We start from the raw sequence: 14,232 nt of genomic DNA, 5'->3' as shown, positions 1-14,232 counted from the left end.
AGAGGCTGCGTGTGGCAGGCCTGGAGGAGGTGGCCGCGGTGCCTGTGCAGGGTTTTGTGGGAGGAGAGTTGGGTGCCGACGGCTGTTTGTGCTGGGCTGTCCAGAACAGCTTCTCCTGCCGGAGCTGGGCTCTGTGCTGCATGCTCCCAACTGGCTGGAGTAGGTACAAGGCTCCCTCCGTCTGACAGACGAAAGGAGACAAGCTGCAGCCCTGGCGGGAGCCTGTTCCTCTTCCGTGACTCCAGGCTGTTGATCGCTGAGACGTGAGTGCCGTGCCAGCGTGGGTGACCACTGGGAAGGCTGCTGTGTAAACAAAACCAAACGAAACGGCCTAAGATCTCTGCGCTAGCGCTGCACAATGTTTTCTGGACAAATAGTTTATTTGACGAAAAATGCGGTTTTGACTGATCTGACACAGCTGGTGAATTTAGACACACAGTTTTAGCCATTCACAGCATGGCCAGAAGAGGCGGAGGAGGAGGTGGGCTGGCAGCACCCCCCACCTTACAACCTTCAGCCCAGTGGGTAGGGCCCTCATCTGGGGCACGGGAGAGACCCCAGCTCGAACCCCCACTCTGGAGAGTACCCCAAATGGACGTCTTCACCTTTCCAATTCACCAGAAATCCTGCGAAGTTTATGCCCAGGATTCAAAAACGGTTTCCTGGCCTTGCTGCTTTTCTGTGAGCCACGAACATCAACATCTGGAGAGCCAGCGCAGCTGGGCGCTAAGGTCTTAGGTCTGACTAAATCTCTCAACAAGAGGAGGCGGCACAGTTCCAACACAGGCTGAGTGGTGAAGAAACAAGATAGACAGCTTCTGTTGTTTCCATCCACTTTGGGAACTAAGGCAGTACCAGTGGTGATGTGATCCTGGAGAGAGGTCACCTGAGAGGCTCCGGCTCCGCCAGTGCACGCTCCTTGTACTCTGGAACAGATGGAAACATGCATCTCCTCAGAAGAAATCTTTTCTCTCCCCTGTACGCATTCACCACTCCTATCTGGTCCATCTGTATTCCAGGACATTGTTACACCAGGGGAGGAGTAGATCAGAAGGAGACAGTCATTCCCCCATTCCACCCACCGGCCCTGAAGCACAGCCATCTGTACTGTCAGTCCCACCCGTGAGCAGGGATCCGGCCTTCTCCTGCAGTGAGTCAGGGGCTCCCCAGAGTCTCTGCAGCATCAAGGCGAGGTGGCCCCGGACAGAAGCCCTAGAAGGTCAGAATTCTGACCTCCAACTAGACATGACTGGCCAAAGGACAGTGGTACCCTATGCCATGGGGTCCCCTCCACCAATGGATCCAGTCCTGAGGATTATGGGAGCTCTGTCCCAGACATCCAGGATCAATGCCTGAGTCCTACTTGCCATTGCCCGGACGTATGCAACCAGCCCCGTCAAAGTATTCGGAGAAGGAAAAATGAGCTGGACCTGATGGTTCCAAGAGTCCTGGGAGCAATTTCATCATCGTCACCAGATGAGGCCGTTACGTTATCGTCTCTGTCTCCGCTGGATGACTTAAAACAATACCAAGAGCTCATGCACAGAGTAGCGGGAGAGCTACAGATCTAGCTGAAGGAAATTCAGGAACCTCAGCACAGCTTAGTAGACATTCTGCTTCCAGATCCTACTGGATGAGGGCAAATTGATGGCCAAAACTTCACTCCAAGCTGCAGTGGGCATGGCAGATACAGCATTGAGGCGGGTGGCTATGACCATTGTCATGAGGAGAAATTTGTGGTTACAATCCTCAAGTTTCCCTAGAGAAGTGCAGAATACCATCCAATATTTGTCCTTTGATATTATCAACCTAGTCCACGAGAAAATGGTTGAGTATCTCCACTCCCTTACAAACTCAATAACAATGCTTCTCCCACTGGGCATTTATACCCCTGCCCCCAAGAGGAAGCATCATAGAGTGGGATGTAGGGCAAGAGCCCCGTCTCAGTACTTTTATCATCAACACCCAGAAGAGCCACCATGTGAGAGACACAAGGTGTATAGACCCAGGAACCCCACCTCTAAAACATCCACTGCCCCTTTGTATTCTAATCCCCAGGTGAAAAGTTTCTTTTGATGGGACTCTTGAGACCTATGTTCCTGTATTGATGCCTCTTCATTCCCCTGTTCAATGTTTGGAAGCTGTCTCATTCAATTTGTCGAAAACTGGAAAGCCCAGCTACAGACAAGTGAGTATAGGAGGTTATCCATGGCGGCTATCTAATCTAGTTCTGACAGTTCCTTCCCACAGACCCACTTCCTGATTTCTCTTCAGGGACCAATCTCATGAGAAGGTTTTACAATAGGAGGTGAACTCCCTGCTCCTCAGGGGAGCCATAGAAAAGGTTTCATCTCAACACCACAGGAAGCAATTCTATTCTCCGGTCTTCTTTATCCCCAAGAAGGATGGAGGATGGAGGCTAATTCTCGATCTACAGCAGTTGAACAAGTTTATCCGAAAACTAAAATTCCGCATGAAGTCCTTGGCCTCAGTAATTCGCTCGTTAGAGGAAGGCACGTGATTTGTGCTTCTCAACATGAAAGATGTATGTTTTCATATAGAAATGCATCCAGCCTGCAGGTGGTTCCTCTTTGAACAAGACCATTACCAAGTCAAAACCCTCCCCTTCGGTCTGGCCACAGCACCCAAGGTGTTCACAAACCTTGGATGGGACCAGAAGGATTTACAGTCTTCCCATGCTTGGACGACTGGCCTCTCACAGGCAGCTCCTGTAAGGAAGTCCACGGGCCAATCCGTGTTTTGCCCAGCCTGTTACCTTCCCTAGGTGTCTGCGTCAATCACGAAAAATCAATGTTGACCCCCACGCAGTGCGTAGGTTTCATAGGGGCAATGTTAGACTCGACTACAGCTGGAGTGTGTCTACCTCTTGAAAGGTTTCAGACCATGAGCGTTCTCGTACACCAGGTCACTATTAGACGGAGGACATCAGTCAGAACTTGCCTTTCCTTCCTTGGCCATGTGACTTCATGCATACACATGACACCATTCTTCAGCCTACGTCTGTGATGCCTACAAGCCTGGCTTCTCTCCATGTACGCACCAGAAAGGTCACCATAAACAACAAGGTCATGATTCCGCCCAAGGTATGAGGCTGTCTTGTCTGGTGGACAAAAGTGGAGAAGTTCAGGTACGGATCCCTTTCATCAAACCAACACCTGAGGCAGCCGTCACTACTGATGCCTCTCTCTTGGGTTGGGGGATGCACATGGGCAATCATATGGCACAGAGTGTCTGACACCCCCAGGAATCCAGAATGCACAGCAACTTACTAGAATTCATGGCACTCCATCAGGCCTGCAGTGCCGTCCTCCCACTCAGCCAATCCAAACATGTTCAGATACCGTTGTCATATTGTCCGACATTATTTTATATAAACAAGCAAGGGGGGAACATGAGCTCTCTCTGGAATTGGTGCATGAAGCATCACCACCCTATCAGCAGCATACTTACCAGGGGTGCAACATTCCCTAGCAGACTCCCTGAGCAAACACTTTTTCATGAATCACAAATGAGAAATTTTCTATTCAGTTCTCATTGACATCACTCAATGGAGAATGCTGGCCTGGGACTTTTCACCTCATAGGTGAACAGGAAGTCCTCGGTACTTCTCCTCAGCAGCCCTGGACAAAGATTCGTTGGGAGATGCCCTCCTGGTGTCGTGGAAGGGTCACCTGGGTTATGCTTTCCCTCCAATTCCTTTGATACCACAGGTTCTATGGAAGATCCTTCAAGGCAGAGCTCTAGTCAGCTCATCCCACCCAACTGGCCCAGACAGTTCTGGTTCATGGATCTGCTGAAGCTCTCAGTGCAGCCATCCATGAACATCCCCACATTGCTGGACCTTCAAATGCAACCCAGGGGCAAGGTCACACGCCAACCCAGGCCGCTGCAACTCAGAGCCTGGTATTTGGATGGACATCAAAGCTAGATTGTAGAGAAGATTTCAAGCGAAGCTGTTCCTGAGCTAAATGGAAGCGTTCCTCCACTTGGACTTATCAACACAATTTGTCTCCAAACTCTGCTGGAAGCTCCAACATCTTAGAGCACCTACTTACCCGTAAGTCTTTGGGTGTTGCGTTCAGTTCCTTGCACGCGCATTTAGCAGCAATCAGCGCTTTCCATCCCCAGTGGATAATCACACAATCTCCACTCGCCTTTCACAACTAGGTTTTTGAAGGAGATTCTCAAATCCTTTCCACGGATGATGAAGTTTGCACCTCAGTGGGACTTGTCCTGTCGTCTCTCTCGAAGACTCCCTTTGAGCTGCTGGCCACCTGCTCTGTGACCGTCTGTGTGTCAAGGTGGCCTTTCTGATAGCGATAACACCCGCCAGAGGAGTCGGTGAACTGGAAGCACTTATGGCAGGCCCGCCATATCCTCTCTTCTGTAAAGAAAAGGTCTCGCTGTGCCCCCACCCCAGATCACATCCAAGGTAGGTTCAGACTCTGGAAATGGATCTCGGGTTGTATTACCCTTTGTTATCGATTAGCTGGCATCCCTTCCCCTCCCACCCACCCCCAGAAGGGATAAAGGGGCACGTTACTTTCAGCTGCCTCTTTGAGAGCTGCACTCATATGAAAGATCTAAAGGGCAGCGACTTGGAGCTCTTTGCATACCTTCATGCGACGTTACACCCTGGAACAGTCGTTGGTTGTGGGTACTGCCATGGGGACAGCAGAACTGCAGACAGCTAGCACTTCTGTGTCCTCAACACTCACCACCTGTTTGACTATTGCTTGTTAATCTTCCACACACGGAACACTCATGGGGCCATCACTCGAAGAAGAAATGGAGGTTACTTACCTGTAACTGGAGGTTCGTCCAGATGTGTGGTCCCTCTCCATGTTCCGCGGCCTGCCCTCCGTCCCCTCTGCTGCAGATGCGTTACACTGCAGTAAGAATGGGAAACGTCTGCCTACACTGCCCTTCACGCCCTCGGCTGGGAGCAGAGGAGAGCCAATGGACACTGCTTGCAAGAAATTCCACACTCCGGCGCATGGCGTGATGCGTATCCCAGGCATGGAATACAGAGAGGGACCACACACCCTGAAGAACCTCCAGTTACAGCAAATAACCTCCTTTTATTTGCTGAGCTCTGGTCAGCCCACTGGTGAATGAACAGTGTAAACATGCTAGCCAAAAGGGGATGGGGGTGCAGTTTGCCCTATCTCTGCATTTCCCTTCTCATGGCTGTCCACCAGCATCCTCTGTGTCCTCTTGAGACTCCCATCGCCTGAGAGATGCTGGCAGGGAGTCCCTCCCGCCCACTCACACACTGTTGTGACTTTCCCACCTTGATGCAGGTGCTGGGAGTGGAAGGGAAATGCAGAGGCAGGATATGGCCCCAACGGGGGTTGGGCAAAGGTCTGTGTATTGACATTTCCCCACCTGTGATGGGAGTTCTTAACTGCCACGCTGGCCAGGGGCTCGGCAGCTTCAGGGAAGCCACCCAGAAAGGAGTAGGGCAAATGCTTCATGATGTCCGCGAGCGAGAGCAGGACCCAGTATTCACTGCGCAGTCCGCATGAAAGCCAGCGGTGCAATCCAAGCACTGCGGAGCCACTTCCTTTGGCACGAATGAGCACGGGGCCCTGCCCCTGCCCCCGAGAGGGTCCTGCACTGCACTGCACTGCCCTGCCGTCACGCACGCCAGAGACCGGGTGGCTCTGGGTATTTCACCCAGCTGAAGTATTAGAGCTCACTGAGTTGTTAACCTAGTTTTCGTTTCTCTGGTTTTGAGTTTCCCCTGTAGGCACGGAGGCTCTGCAGGGAGGGCAGGACTTCTGTGGGCTTCTCCGCGGCGTGTATCACCTCAATTCAGTCCTATCCCCGAAGCAATAAAGCTATCAAACTAGCCCGGGTTGGTCTCTTTATTCTGCTCATGCCTCTCCCTCCCTGCTCGAGGAAGTGTTGGGAAGAGGGCTTGCCCGCTGTTGGCCTGTCTCTCTCTAGGCGTTGCTCCTGCATGTTCGTTAACCCTTAAACTCCTGCATGGAAAAGTAATTGAGGGTGCAGCTCACTCCTGCCCCTGCGGCCGCAGAGACACCGCCGGCACGGCACTGGCATTGCATGGAAGGCCATGGGCGTTCCTCGGCTGCACCAGCACACTTGGCACAGGACGGAAATACAGACTTTCCTCCTCTGGCTGTGCATGGGGAAGATGGAAGAGGAGCTGGGCAGGATTGTAACTGCAGCCAGCAGCGAGGGTTTCACCTACCACTGCGCGACCAGCGGGCAGGCTCAGCAGCCAGGAGAAAGGGTTGGGAGCGTCAGCAGGACAGCCCTCCTGGGAAGAACATTTGCAGTCAGACTCAGCAGCGGTGGGCAGGCTTAGGGCAGGGGCGTCCTTCCCACAGAACTAGGCAGCAGGAGAATGAGACTGGGGAGGTGTGGACAGCGGGTCCTGCTGCTGCTGCTGTTGCATAAGGGCACGTGATACACGCACAGCCCAGCAATCTCTCGCCGAGCAGCGCGGCCGTGCACACGCCTGAGGGGCTACTCCCTGCTCACATGAACGGCTGTAATGGTGGCTCCGACACCCGCTTCTCCAACCCCACCAGCCGCTTGTGAGCCAGGACGCACGTTCAGAGGCTGTTGAAACGGTTTGACAGCTGGCGTCGGGTCCGACTCCCGACCAGTGCCTCGCCGGGGCTGGGTGGAAGGATTTGGATGGAGTGAACTGCCCACGGGAGATTCTGAGCCATGCCACGCAGCCCTGGAGCCGGTCGCCGCTTGGCAGTGAGTCTCGAGACGCTCACAGCCAGCAGCAAAGAATCAGTGCCCAGTAGTGCTTGGTGGTGTGTGACCAAAGAACAGCTGCTCCCGGGCAGACAGGCGCCATGCCAGCCTGGATGGATGTGGTGGTTTTGTGTTCCTGAGAGGCGTGTGACTCGCCGATAACCACACATCCAGTAGCAGTGGCTGGATCTGGAGCCAATTAGCTCAAAGGAATACAAGGACAATTAGGATTAATTAACTTGCACTTTTAAATGCTGACGTGCTGTGTGCGGCCTAAGGATGGAGGAGTGCGGCTATGAAGAAGGTGTGTGTAGCTGCCTGCTGGTGGGAATTGTGGGACCAAAAGCAGCTCAGCCTTCCCTTCTTTGACCTGATGGACGAGCCAGGCCCCTATATTAAGAGAAACCATGACTGGGGCTCCATTCAAGGAGGAGGAAGAGCTGTCCTGTCCCTGTCTCTCAGGACCAAACTCTATAGGAATCGGGCTTTGTCTGACATGCCCACGCTCTGGGTGTCTGTTCCTTTTTGTACAGGTTTACTCAGCCCATTGCCTCACTCACCAAGTCACCCATCTTGGGGGGAGTCCTGGAAAGACCAGAAGATTTGTATTCTCGGTTTGTAATGAAGACGAAAACTCACAGGGCAAATCCAGAAGTGACTTAGGACACTGACGCCCTTGGACCTGCTTAGCCCACACGCCCATGTCAGGAGGAATGCATGACAAGAGAAACAGGAGATGCAAGTTAACTTCCTTCAGCAGAATTCTCCCTGTCCTGCTCAGAATCCAATGGGGAGCATCCACAGGATACATGAGAGCGAGAGGGAACAGGGTGCAGGGAGCAGTCCTTGGCATCATTGGGCTTCCCCTTCCCAAATGCTTAGCAGGAGAAGCAAAGCATCCTGCAAAGCTTTTAGCACTGGGGACAGGCAAACCCAGGTGCAGCCACTGGAGTCTTTCATCCCCACCTTGCAGTGTCTGCTGATGCTGATTCTCCAGGGAGCGGTGGTCTAGGAGGAGGAAGCAGAGCTCCAGATCTGGCAGGCAGAGGAGCCAGTCAGCACCTTGCTGGACGGAGAGTAGCTCTTGGATTCAGAACAGGCACCGCCACGGGAGGAAGAATACCTGGTCAGACCCTTCGAATCCATGCTCACAAGAGCAGCTTCCATTTTGGATCAGCCTAAGACAGCCAAAGAAGAGGAAGCAGAGTGAAAATCCCCCTCACCAGTCCCAAACGGAAGCTTATATTCCTCTCGGTGCTGCTTGATAGGTGTGATCATAAGAACGGCAGTCCATCTAGCCCAGTGGCCTGTCTTCCCACAGTGGCCAATGCCAGGTGCTTCTGGGGGAATGAACAGAACAGGGCGATTATTGAGTGTCCCATCTTCTGGCAGTCAGAGGTTTAAGGCCACCCAGCGCATGAGGCTGCATCTCTGACCATCGTGGCTAATAGTCAGTGGACCAATCTGCTAGGCACTTATCTAGCTCTTTTTTAAACCCAGTTATACTTTTGGCTTTCACAACATCCCCTGGCAATGAATTCCACAGATTCACTGCGCAGTGTGAAGAATTACTTCCTTATGTTTGTTTTAAATCCGGCTGCTGCCTATTTATTTCATCGGGTGACCCCGGTTCTTGTGAAGAAGTAAATAATACTTCCTTATTTACTTTCTCCAAGGAGGAAGTGGGAGTTCTCACGAACACCTGAGAGACGGAACAATGTGGTGAAACCTTGTAAACACGCCAATCTAAATCAGATTTGGTTTCCCTCCCTACGGTCAGTGACACCTCTCGCTAGGGACACAGCAATAGCTACAGTGGGAGACCCAAGTCCTGAGAACCCCCCACACACGAGGATGGACATACCACTCCGGACACACTTTGAGATGCCTTCACGTCTCTGAGGCCTTCCGCTGAATCCACACACTCGGTCTGAGCAGTGTGGACCTGGCCAGATAGTCTGTCTGATTCTAGCCCTCTCACCTCGCGGTGGAGCTGCCTTCAATTCTGACTCCTCCTCGGACGCCCACAGGCACTCAGCAATGGTCGTGGGCTACAATGCTGCCGCCGGCCAGCCTATGGCACTGCCTCAGCTGTAAGGCAGACATCCAGATTGAAGTGAGTTTAGCATCGTCCAGCATTCAGGAGGGAAGTGACATGGGGAATCGATGGATGAAGTGGTGTCTGACTCCTTAGATAAAGCAAAATCAGCCCTGGCTCCTGCCCAGCCCCACAGGAGGGAATAAAAGTTCCACTTCCAAACCCAAGCAGTCTTTCAAGGCCTCCAAACCAGCAGTTCCACAGACGAAACGATTCCAGCTACTCCAAGGGAAGGTGGGTGAGACCCAGAGGTGGCCACTCCAGGGGTAACACGTCCACTAAACTGTCTGGTCCTTCCAAACACACCTCCAAGGCAGCATCTCCTCTAGGCTGCAGATCCTCAAACCACCTACAAGAAGTGACTTCTGGCGATTATCCAGAGAAGCTGTGCTCTGAATCTGCTCGGTTCTCCTCTGAGATGTCTCCTCTTAACGAGATCCTGAGGATGCTCAGGTTCAAGACAGAAATATTAAAGTCCACCCTGGCAGCAATCAAGAAAGGTGGTTTGTTGTCAAGGGACAGCCCATTTGTCCATCCCCATGCAAAGCTCTCTCTGTCCCCTCTGGATCCCAGCACATCCAACAGCTGGTCAGTCTTTGGCCTTGTCACAGCCCGCAGAGGAGCTACCAATGTGTCCGTTGTCTTGGCAGCTGCAGGCAGACAGGAAGAGGTCAGCTCTAGCCATTCCTTGACAAACTGGTGCGAAGGGCATGAGCCAAAGTGGCGCAAAAGGACAACCTGGGTCCTCCAGGACCACAAAATGAGGAAAAGAGCCACTTGCCAGCCAGCGAGAGCTCAGCAATGGGCTGACTTGTTAGCTGACACCTGGTGTGCTACTTAAGGCCTCCTTTGGTCCGTACGGGTGGCGGTGCCTCATGCTCCAGCAAGGCCTACGGGGGAAATCCACAGCCTCTCAAGGGGTTTCCCTCTCAAGAGCCAGGCCAAATTAACTTCTCTGGCCAGTCCGTCCCTGATGTCGCTGCTGGGACGTGGGTATCTCGTGGACACTCTGCAACGGACTGGAGCCCACACAAAATCTCTCCTCTCATTTCTGCAGTTCCTGTCTCCTCCCATCCCAGAGCCTCAGAACCACTCTCGGAGGGCAGCTTAGAACTCCTCATTTCCTGTAGCTGAGCCGGGCGGAAGGAGGCTTGCCTTGATGCCAGCCTGGCGGGAATAGGTCGCTCATGTGGCCTCAGAGCAGGGGATGCAAACACCGTAAAAACTGGTTAGAGCCCAGGGCAATTCACAATGGACTCCGAGCCTTCCGCATGGGTGAACGTCCCCCTGCTCCTGATCCTGGCAGACAATGGCCCATGTCAACAAAGAGGGTGGGGCGAGGTCGTCATTCCTGCAGAGGGAAGCTGTTGTGGGGCAGTAATGCCCCTTTAGCAGTTCTAACTTGCTCCCTCAGGGACCGTCCCTGCGATCTTACAGTCCGATAGCCGGAGAGCTGCTCTTTACCCTCCAGCACGTCCCCCTCGTTTGTCTGAGGCACTGAGCATGTGCCGTGCATAGGGCCACATTTAAAAACGACGGTTTTATCTAAGCAGTGTCATTTTCCTCACCGAGCCTCAGTTCCCCCAGTGGCGATTGTGAGAAATCCGTTATTTTGTTTATCCAAGTACTCGGCTGGCCCAGCTGAGCGCCTCATAACCTTTAATGGCTTTATCTCCCCACCACCACTGCAAGGCAGGGCAGACTGTCACCCCCTTGTGGCCCAGAGAGGCTAAGGGACTTGTCCACGGTCATATAGGGAGTTGGTGGCAGAGCAGGGACTGGAACCCAGGTCTCCCACATCCTAGGCTACAACTGCCACTTCGTCCCTCACCCTGCCTTAAGTGAACAGCAAAATGCTCTTGTCACGCTGGAGCTGCTTCTGCTGCCTTTGAGATGCAGGGTCTGCGTCAGGTTATGGGGCGCGAGGCCAGGCATCAAATTGGCATCAATGTAACGGTGGCTTAATTCTTGTTCCTTTGGGAAGAAAAGTGAGAACGCGTCTAATGCCAAACATTTCCCACATTGAAATAAAGCCCCAGGAGAACAGCTGTCCACGTGTGTGGAGGTGGAGTTGATGGGGGAACCGGAGAATCATTTAAAGGGTTGTGCTAACTGGGATGGAGCTCTTCACCCCACACCAGCCTAGAAGGGGTTAATGAGGTGGATGATCTGGATAGGCCACAGGGGAGGGCAATGAGGTGGCCCATAACCTGATAGATGACGGAGCCCAGCTGAGAAGGGACTGATGGGGCTAGGCTAAAGCCAGGAAGCTGGCAGCAGAAAGCGGCTGCAGTGCGGATGCCTGCAGTCACCTCTCTAGCCATAGCGGGAGAGAAGGAAACCAGGGGGAGAATAGAACTGTGGGGCCCTGGCCCTGAGGGAAAGGTGTATCCAGAGGAGGTGGAGAAAGAGCCTGACGAAGGCGAAGCAGGAGCAGTCCAGGAAAGAGTAGCAAGGTTTGTGCAGACCGTGGCTGCTGGTTGTAGGGTCCCTGGGCTGGACCCTGGAGCAAGGGTGGAGCCATGTTCCCCGAGCAGGCAGGGGAAGTGGCATAGACCAGGCAGTGGAGCAGAACACTGCCTAGGACAGTTGTCCAGTGAGGCTTTGCTACCCAGAAGGGAAAACCCACCGTGACCTGGCCCAAGGACAGAGCAGTCCGCAAGGCAGCAGGGTGCACACGTGGCAGAGGAGGGCAGTGGGCCTGGAAGGAGCTAATCCCAGAGCAGCCAGGAGCAGGTGCTCGGGGGGGGGGGAGTCGACCCTGTGCCACAATCGAGGGGACCTGGGCCAAGTTTTCCCTGAGGCAGAGCTCCCACGTGTGGTGTAGGGACAGCTGCCCTTCATGTGCCTCGTTTGAGTGTCCCTGGAGGGCCCAGCTGCCCCGTGGCGCCGCGCTCTCTTTAACGTGGCTTTTCTGGGTGGTGCCATATTACAGATCCGATACGCAGACCCTGCCGGCAGCGCGGGCAGGCCCTCCTCTGTCTGCCTCGGAGCTGGATGCCAGCCAGTCCCCATGCGACCAACTCCAGAGCGCTGGGAGCCGACGCTGCAGGGGCCAGAAGCGCGTGGTGGTGCAGTCGCCCGGCGAAGGAAGGCCTGGTGGGCCAGGCGGAGCCAGGAACCAGCCGAGCTGTGAGCTTGTTTTGGCCCGGTGCTGCCTCGGGCTGGAGGAGCCGGGTGCCAGCTGGAGGAGGCACGAGGAAGTGTGGTTTCCTGTGGTGGTTTGCCTCCTGCTGATGCTGGGAGGAGGAGTGAGGCTGGGTTTGGAGCCTGCGCTGGGCTGCGGGAAGAGGTGCGCTGCGTGCTCTGTGCTCGTGCTCTGGGGCAGCGGTGTTGGAATGCAAATCTTTACAAGAATGCCAGCTGCTGAGCCCCGGAGGAGGAGCTGCTGCCCGTTCCCAGAGCCTCTCCCTGCAGGGCTGGAACGTGCATTTCCTCCACCTGGCTGGCTCTGCGCCCCCGCCTCACACACCAGCCCTGCTGGGGGCACCCGCTGGGCCAGCAGCTCTCTATACACCTCTGGTCCCTTGCTGGAGGCTGCACCTTTTCGTCTTGGCCCAGCCCCCCTAGCCATGCTACTCGTGATTCCTCTAAGTATGGGCCCTGCGCCAGGCGCTGTACGGGGGCCAGACCCGCCCCCTGCCCAAAGAGCCCCCTGGGGCAGGAGGCTGAAATGAGACCTGCCCACGGTGCCCTGCCCTGGTCTCTGATGCGTCCTTTCACCATCCCGTTAATTTCCTGTGAAAAGTGGATCTCTGCAAGGGCCAGTAACGTTCCCCGGTGCCCTGGGAAAGGGTTGGAGCCACTTCCTTCCCCGTCCCAGTACTCGCACCAAAAACCCCTCCACCCCAATAGCCCCCCGAGTGTGTCCGTGTTCACCCAGGCAGCTGTCCCAGAACTGGCCCCTGGCAGCCACCTGCCCAGCAAGGAGCCTGATCTGAATCCGAAACGTCAGCTTTGTCCTACCTCCACCGAGGTCCTGGAAATTAGGGACAGAAAACCCCAGCCCTCGCCTGCTCCTGTCCACGGGGTGCTCGCTCCATGCAGTTCTCTAGCACCTTGTCTGCTCTGGGTTTCAATGGAGCCGGGGCAGGGCCTCTGCCCTTTCCTGGGGGGGTGCGTGGCCTAACACGTGGCAGCCTCTGTGCTGGGGGAGACCCAAGGGCCTCTGTGCACAGACCAAAGCCACTGCTGGAGCGTCAGGCTGTCTGCAGCGAAGGAGAGCGGGGCTGGGCCAGCACTGCTGAGCGGGGCAGAGTGTTCCCAAGCCGGGCCCTGGCCTGGCTCCGAGCTGCAGCAAGGCGTGGAGGTGCCCGCAGGCCCTGCCTGTCCATCCAAACCAAACACCCTGCCTTGGCTGCTCTTTATGGCTGTCTCCCCCCCTCTGGCTCCTCCCGGGTACAGAGCGCCTGGCTGCACCCCAGCTGCGGAGATGGGTCTGTGAATGAGGGCGCGGAGGGTGAGTGCCCGGCTCCCTAGACAAAGCGGGGGGTTTAGTGCGCCCATTGCGGCCGGGACTGTGGCCGTGGGTCTCATCAGGCACCACGCCAGCAGGGGCAGAGCCTGTAGCCCACTGTCCATTATTGACACCAGTCCCATCCAGCCTGACCCCCCACTGGCTGCCCAGGCTCCTTCGCGGTGAGCGCAGCCCCCCACCCCGCAGTGCCCTGGGCGTGCGGGCGTCAGCCGCCAGCAGGGGCCGGGGTCTCGCTCGGCTGCAGCTCAGCTTTGGTTCTGCTCACTGAGCTCCAGCATTTTCCAGCCACCCCCAACGGCTTCCCTCTTCGAGTCCCCCAGCTGCCGGCCGTGCCCAAGGACCTGCACACCAGCGACTGGCCCTAGATGCGGCGGGAACCTGGGCCTCCAGCCTGGGGTGGGAGCAGCCCCGGGGCAAGCTGCTGTGGCTGCTCACACCTGCTACCTCGTGGGGGGAGGAGACGCACCGACTCCCTCCCCGTGGCCCCAGGCGCAGACAGTAGCGGTGCCGGGGAAGGTTTCCAGCCGCGTGCACAGCACAGCCCACTGCTGCCTGCAGCCCCAGCACCGCCAGGGGGCTGGCCTCAGGAACGAGCTCAGGCTCCCCCCCGCCAGAGCGCTCCCCAGCCCCCCGGTCGCTGGCCTGGGCTGGGGCAGGGCTTGGAAACCGTCCGGGAGGCGCTAGCGAGCAGCCACGCTTTCAAACTGTGCTGGGCCAGACCAGAGTCTGCAACCTGCACATCGCCCCCCAAAGCACCCGGGCACCAGCCGCTGCCTCCCCCGGCCCCACAGGCCCAGCCCCGCCCCCTTTCTGGTCCAAGGGCCGCAGCCACTAAGGAGCCGCTTAGCAGGAAAGGTGCTGCCTCGTGTGTCCCTAGCCGGGTGCGGGGACAAAGGTC

This window comes from Emydura macquarii, unplaced genomic scaffold (assembly GCF_026122565.2).
Source record: "Emydura macquarii macquarii isolate MOO-44397 ecotype Brisbane River unplaced genomic scaffold, CSIRO-AGI_Emac_v2 contig_2805, whole genome shotgun sequence".
In the NCBI taxonomy this organism is placed as follows: domain Eukaryota; kingdom Metazoa; phylum Chordata; order Testudines; family Chelidae; genus Emydura; species Emydura macquarii.
The sequence above is the reverse complement of the archived record's forward strand: the minus strand, read 5'-3'. Positions refer to the sequence as shown.